The sequence below is a fragment of the Rhinopithecus bieti genome, unplaced genomic scaffold (genome assembly GCF_001698545.2).
Source record: "Rhinopithecus bieti isolate Rb0 unplaced genomic scaffold, ASM169854v2 scaffold_18418, whole genome shotgun sequence".
Classification (NCBI taxonomy): domain Eukaryota; kingdom Metazoa; phylum Chordata; class Mammalia; order Primates; family Cercopithecidae; genus Rhinopithecus; species Rhinopithecus bieti.
The window spans coordinates 85,306-93,479 of record NW_016809431.1 but is presented as its reverse complement, the minus strand read 5'-3'; positions in this window follow the sequence as shown (position 1 = coordinate 93,479).

The window sequence follows — 8,174 nt, the reverse complement described above, 5'->3', positions numbered from 1 at the left end:
TTGATCTCAGTTCACTGCAACCTCCGCCTTCCAGGTTCAAGTGATTCTTCTGTTTCAGCCTCCCTAGTAACTGGGACTACAGGTGCACACCACCACACCCAGCTAATTTTTTGTATTTTTAGTAGAGAGAGGGTTTCACCATGTTGCACTGACAGGGAAAATATTCTTAACTAATAGAGAATTGTTTCTCCTTTTAGGAAAACACACAGCAACATGTTTTTCCTTCTGTGAAGGACAGTGTTTTATTATAGCTGCTGCTGTTATTGCTACTAGGAAGTTTAAGTGGGAAAACTTCCCAGTGTGTTGCGAAGTTGGGCAGCCAAGGGGAGGATCATCCTATTTTTGACTCCCAATACTTTGTGAACACCCTTCTATGCTTGGGGAATTCCCCACTTAGAGTCTCTGCTTCCTGAACATAGAACCCAGAACCTTTGTCTCTCAGCATTGGGTATAGGCCTGAGCCCTAGACTGTTCTAATGCACTAACATTATAATATGTTATGCACTACATATGCATTACAATATGGATGCACTAACATTACAATAGGAGTTGTAAGTACCACGGAGGAGCAGATGCTGTGTGAACTGTGTTCAGTGAGGCATCGGGGACAGAGGTTCCAGTATTTAGGGCCAGTATCAGCCATGTGTAACTTAGGATGGTCTAGACAAGGTTCTCAGCCACGAAGTCTTCAAGGGACTTGGAAAAACCCTAATATACTTAAATACTACTTTCTGCTGAAAATAACCGAAACTGGTTCTGAGTAATACATTTCATTATGCTAATTAAAACATTTTTTACTTATGACTTAATTGTTTTATTCTAAAGTTTGCCATCTAGTCAGAATTGAATTCAATAGGTGACTGATCCAACTAAATCTGAGGTTGAATGGAGTTTTAAAACCTGAGACCAGCCCTGATCCCACTGGCTCTCTCAGAGGATCAAGAGCAGTACTGATTTATATTCCATGTCTTGGAACATCAGATTTAAGGTATTTTCAGAGATAAGCATTGGGTGTTAGTATATGCTAGCACCTCTTGGTAAGGCTATGTATTTCTCTAACCAATCAATTAGTTCAATGATTCTCAGTATTTTTGGTCTCAGGAGCCCTTCACTTTCTAAAAAATTATTGAGGATCTCAGTGTTACATGAATTATATCTGTTGATATTTCCTGTACTTGAAATACTGTGAGTAAATACAGTTTTATGAAAATAGTTTTTAATCATATTTTGCTTACCATCTGGAAATACTTGAAGGACCCCCAGGGAACACTGGACAGACAACTCTTAGAAAACCACTAAATTAGGTATTTATGGATCACTTGTGGTCACAAAATTGAAATGGGCTCTATAGCAAATTTGGATGTTTAGCTGTTGGCACACAATGGGAATGAGACTTCCACACTGGCACAAAAGGAGGAAACCAACCCTTCAAGGGCATTGGAGATGCGGGCAAACAGTGAGAGACACTTTCCTGCATGATCTAAATTTACCCTAACTGCCTCTGGGCAGTGCTATTTATTTAGGAGTTTTGCTGCAATAAAGGCTATGAGAAAAAAAGGCCTTATGTTTCATAAAGGAATAATATTTTTAAGGATTAGTATTTTTTTATAGATAAAACTGGTTTCAAGTGACACAAGGTATGGTGTATTTGCTGCATGATTGCCCTTTCCCAGCAGGAAGAGAATGGTAATTTCCATCTTTGAGCTCTGGTAAAGGGTAAAGAGATACGCTAATGTGAGATTATGTTTTTCTTCAACACTTAGTTCATGTGGAATTAAGTGGATTATTTCTATTTGTTGTTGGAAGAGAGTGAAACTCTCCGCCCTCATGTTCTTCGTGCTTTCTGGGAAATCTCAGGCAAGTACTACACCACTGAGGTGAGGATCTCTTCTGCCAAGAGCCACCCCTTTCCACCACTCCCTTGGAGAAGTTTCTGGCTCAGTCAAGCTAGGTGACTCAGAACTCCCTTGGTTCCTCTGCCTCCCAGTTCATGCCAGCTGGGCACAGAGAGACAGAGACAGGGCTCAGTGCTGACCTGGAGACCATCCGTGCCTCATAAAGACCCAATGCCAGGGACTTGCATCCAAATGAGTATGGTTAGGTCAAGTGTTGGCCTGGAGTTTTGGGAAAGGTCCAGTGACTTGGGTGGCAAACATAATTGTAGTTTCCAAAGGTCACCTTCCAGAGGAAATGAGATCTGGCCAGCCACACAAGATATATCTGTGAAGTAGCATGAATTGATGGATGGATGAATGGTTAGAGATGTGTACATACATTCTATTTGAAAAGCTAAACAAAAAAATAAAAATTGAAATACAGTTTAAAAAAACTAAACTAACTGTAGAGTATGAAAATATATAGACGGCAACACCTATAATCAATAGTTGTTGATATTTTATCTTATTTTGTTTAATTTAAAATTACACAAAACATTGCAGATGAAGTCTCTCCTTTGTACCCAGTTCCAGGACCACGGACCAGAGGTAGCAGCTGGCATGATTTTGGCCACCTCTGACTTTCTATTGCCTTTCTCATGGCCTCATCTCTGAATGCTGTCCTGTCTCTGTCTGTAATACCATGCCCCTCCCACCCCCTTTGTTTAAGATCAATGGCAGTTGTCCTCTTTGCGCAGCCTCCCCTGGGTCCGAGAAGGCAGATGTGTGCTGCCTCTCCTCCTGCAAGACTCACCTCCTGGACTTGGGGGTCAGGGACCTTGTCTCACGTGCATTGGAATCTCCATCTTGCCATGCCCCATACATGATTATTTAGGAGCGAATGGGACAGATTGAGAGAAGCACACAGTTCCACATTCACCTTTTTCCTCATGTGTTGTAGCTTACATTTTGGAAGTATCTTCACCTCACCTCCTTGTCACCACAGCAACAGAGATGAACGTCTCATCTCCATCCCCTGCCTCCACCTTTCCACACAGTGTGCCGAGAGCTAAAACTGCATCCAGGCCCCTGGGGGGTGGCCATCAGCTCCAGGAGCCACGTCTGACAAACTGCAAGGCTGATTCCTAGTCTCTGCTTCCCTATGCCTGGCCATCTATTATCAGCCAGAGAATGGAGAGGTGGTGTCTTCCAAGGAAAAAATAATATTTTTTTCCTCTTTAATTGTTTTATTTCTTCACATGCACTGCTTTAACAAACCCTTTGTTAAAACAAGAATGGCAGAGAAGCAGCATGCAGGCATTTTCTCACATTGTACTTTCTTCCCTTCAGGTATATAGGTGTATTTTGAGGCTACTTGGGAATTCCTGTACATGCACACAAACATGTGCACACACGTGTGTGCACACACACACCCATGTATGTCACACTTTGAAACCAAGGGAGAAACTCCTGGCAGTCAGTCTTTGTAGAGTGTGAAGGCCTAGAAACATCTTCTCCTTTATCTTGGTTCTAAAAGAGAGCAAGGCAAAAGGCTAAGCAAAATAATATAAAAGAATAATGAGCTAAAATATAAGCTTCACAAGGACTGGAATTTTTATATGTTTTGTTTTCTAAAGTATCTCAAGACCATAGAACAGCATCTGAGACAGAGTCAGAGCTAAGTATTTGTTGAAGATAGAATGAATAAATCAATGACTGAAGGAAGGAAAGAGGAGGGATCACAGCACTGTGAGCTGGATGGGGAGGCTGTCGGGTATGTGACTCCTTTTTTTGGTATATGATGCTTCTTGGAAACTAAATCCACATGGTAAAGTGAGTCCAGGCTTCGATAACTCACTCTCACCCACCATTTAGTCACCCACTGGGCTTGCATCATATTTACTCTAGAGAATAGGGTGTGCCCAGGAGTGAGGAAACAGGGCAAAAGTTATGAGGCTGACATCACACTTGGAAAGTTCAAATGAGAAAAAATAAATTAATAGTAAAGACTGGAATTTAGCCAGAGATAGTAGGGGAAAAAAAGGGGGTTGCCAAACAAAACAAAACAAAACAAAAAACCCTGGTTTGAAATATCCATTCTTGATTGTGGTAGTAATAAACAGTATTGCTAAAAATTGTTTGCAAGGATTTATGAAATTTTTATGTTTTCAGAGGACATTAAACTATTGTTATCTACATGTCTGCAGTGTCAATAAATCACTTTAACAAAATAGAGATAAAACTAAGTATTGAATATTTTACATACTTTTTCAGAGACATTTAGTAGATTCAGCTGGAATTGGAAATTAGCATAATTGGTATTGGGAAATTCAGCATATAGTACACAGATACTGAAAGAAAGATCCCTACAGAATTCTTTATTTTATATATCAAACTGATTAACTTTCATCTTGAGCCCTCATATTACTAGATTTAGGGTGGGGAACAAAATTACCAATTAAAAAGAATCTCAGTCTCTTTCACATTAGCCTAGGCTCTTTTGGATAAATATTTTGTGAGATTTTATGTTCAAATTCCCTACCATGTCTGTTTCTTTCCTCACAAAGAAAGGTTCACGATGTGTGAGTGCCTTCTGTGTTGGCAGGCCCTCTTCTCACCTCCCTCCACGAGGACCACGGTCCCACTTAGCCTGTGCCCTGAGTCTCTGCCCCATCTTCCAGCTGGGCCCTGGGCCAGGATGGTATGGCCACACTCTGCCACGGGGGCTCTATGGCAGGCCTGTTGGCATTCTACTCCCAGCTGCCTCCTCATTCCCCTCAGGGAGCAGGTGGAAACCTCCAGAGACCTCCTAGTGTCACCCACAGTCATGGAAACTCTATGAGCTGTCATAGTCATTTCTCTCTGCCTAAGTCACACCGCTTGACTGTGGCCACCATGTGTCAGGATAGAGGGCCTGTGAGCCAGTCTCCTCCAGGGGAGTCAGGACCTAGCCCCACAACTCTGGAGTTCCACTTAGCGTACCCAGTGATTTCTCCAACTAACCTTCCATCCCCACTTCCCCTTTTACTTCTAGATCTAGGGCCAGGGCCTACAAATCCTATCTTTACCCTTTTTCCTCACTTTCCCTCCTTCAGGTTTCTTCCTAGAATGAAGAGGGAATAAAGGTGAGAACCTTATGCCTCATAGCCTTCTTTTTTCCCTCCTCCAGTTCTAAGTTCAGTTATATTAAGTCACCAAAAAGGAGATTTGTTAAAATATATATTGCTGGCCCCTACCCACAGAGTTTTTATTTCAGTAGTTCTGCAGTAGGGTCTGCATGTCTAAGTTCGCAGGCGACATTGATATTGCTAATTGGGGAACCACGCTTTTGAGAACTACTGACCTATACTGTGACATTCTCTAATATCACTGTTCCCTTTCCCTTGCAATAAGTCTCATGGCTTAGCCTTAAAGGGAGAAGGACTGCAAGGTATATGCCTTATATTGTATTAAATTTATATCTCAATCAGTGAGATTACTCTTGGAAATAATTTTGGCTTGAGACTTTCAGGATCTCAAACTATTAACAGCAGAAAACAAGAGAGTCTGTAGAGCATAAATAAGGCTAATAATGACCAAAAATGTATAAGAATAATTCTTTAAAGGATGATGTGGTCTTTTCCTTTGCCTTTCCAAACATATCACCTTTCTGAGATTATTTGAGGCAACTGTCTTATTAGAAGGAGACTACCATTTTTTTTTTTTTTTTTTTTTTTTTTTTTTTTTTTTTTTTTTTTTTTGCAGGGCTGTAAGGTGAAATACTATGCGAATACTCATAATCCACCATTGAAAAATGAGATTTCTCAGTGAGATGATAGCTTCCCATCCTCTAAAAATGTAACCTTTCCTTTAGCATAACAGAGTTACAAAAAACATGAAAACAGGAAGGTGGGGTATGTGGGGTGGGGCGAAGCTTTTTTGTCCCTGGAGGATGGTGAAAAGATTACAAAAACAGAAGGATTCCTCTTCCTCCAGAGGAAGACAGGGAAGTGTGATAAGTGAGGGGAAGTCTTAGGACCCAGAAGGGAGGGTTTTTAGTCTTCAGTGCGCAATCTTGGACTTTAGGAAGAGGCCGCACATCAAATGGATTGTTGACTGCCTTTGGCAGGCACTGGTTGCAGAGGAAATACACAGTCAAAGGAATGAAGCACTCTGCAAAAAAAGCAGAATTCAAAGAGTACTTCTTGCATTTCTCAGTGTCACAGGTTACAAAAAATTCCTGAAAACAAATATATTATTAGATAATCCAGTATTCCTGAATTCTTAAACTTCCATTCCTGTTTAAACATAACACTTCTGTAATTTGCAGTCAAGTGTCCTAAATAACATGATAGAAAATATAATTTTAAAAATATTAACATTGGCCTTGCAGGCAGACATATTAGTAAAATCTTGTCTCAATGACCTGGCTCTCCCTGGGCACTCTGATTTGACTAACGCTAACTTAGCTTGTCAGAAAACAAAATTACAACATATTTAGTTATAAATGTAATTGCCTTTTATCCACCATTCATCAGGGAAGCCCTTCATTCTATAAAGCAGAATGAGAACTCCCACTGGACAATAGCAGAAGAGGGGTTTTATAAGCTGGGAAACAGAAAAATAGAGAAAAAAAGGTTAACATCAGATTACTTTTTGGTAAGGATTAAAGTAGAGACTTCCTTATTGTGCTGACTCAGGTAGACTGAAATCTGTTTTCAAAGGAAACAATGGTCTGTTCTGGAATCTATCTGCTTCCTTGAAGTTTCAGTTTGATTATGCATTCAGTATGTGACTCCATTATAGTTTGTTCTGGTCTGCTGGGACCAAGTGCAGAAGTTCAGTGCAAAACCATGGCCTTCCCAAATTTTTTAACAAGCTCTTGATCTCAACCTAAATAATCAAAAGGGTATGAATCTAATTTAAATAGTTTATACAAGTGCAAAGTTTGAGGATAGCCCACCCAGAAACACCAACTCCAAAGGAATAGTCAGTATTTTGAAGTAGAGAAGTTGAGGTTTCATTTATGTAGGCAGAGACAGAGTTTCTTTTAGCAGGATTACAACGTTATTCATACAAGGTTGGGAAATAGTTACAGGAATTGGTTATAGGTATTTCTTTTTGGCAAGGGTACATTTAACATTTTTTTATAGAGGGTGAAATACTCGTGGGTTTTCTGTCATCTGGTCCAAGCAAAGCAGGATAATGAAAGGGAAATTTATCTATAACAAGGTCATTAAGAAGGCAAGAGGTTTTTGTCTTTGACATCATGTAAGTATCTCTAGTCATTGTACAGAACAAGCAAAATAAGAAAGTGAGTTGATCTATAATCTAAGAAAAAGAAGTAGCCATATGTGACTCAGATCACAGTCACATTACTCTCAAGGCTTAAAATGTTTTGGGGGTTACAACGGCTTTTAAACTATATTTATTTTCATGCAATACAAAATACATATTTCAGTCTACGTATTTTCTATCCTCAGTGCTTTTATCTTTAAAAGGGGCATATATTTAAAGTATAAAACTTTCTAATGCAAAAAAATTTCAAGTACACAAATACTGGCTAGGAAATAAAGTCTCATCAATTGCAGTAGAATTATCTTGCATTTTTTAGTAAGACTGTATTGACAAAGAGTTCTGCAGTGTCATGACAGATTGGAATATAAAAATTAAATCATTTTACACAAACAGAAACAACCAATTATAACATGTATTGGAAAAATATATGTCTGCAGGGCGGATTGTGGGACTTGAAGATGCTTGGATTTTGGTATCCACAGGGGCCCTGGAACTGGATACCAAGGGAGGACTGCACCTGGTATTGTATGTCTCTCCAAATCAGTCCTATAAATGTTGTGCAACCCATATAAAACTTCAAGAGGTATACTCACCAGCAGTCAACAAATCTTTATAAAACATTAGGAAGACTTCACCCCAAATCTGAAAACATACCAAAGTAATGCATTATTTATTAGGAACATAGAAGAGCTCAATGAAAGAATTGAACACATAATGAAACTGCATTTCAAATCAGACATATGAGTGGACTTTTTTTTTTTTTCATTTTTTTATTATACTTTAAGTTCTAGGGTACATGTGCATAACGTGCAGGTTGGTTACATATGTATATTTGTGCCATGTTGGTGTGCTGCACCCATCAACTCGTCAGCACCCATCAATTCATCATTTATATCATGTATAACTCCCCAATGCAATCCCTCCCCCCTCCCCCCTCCCCATGATAGGCCCCAGTGTGTGATGTTCCCCTTTCCGAGTCCAAGTGATCTCATTGTTCAGTTCCCACCTATGAGTGAGAACATG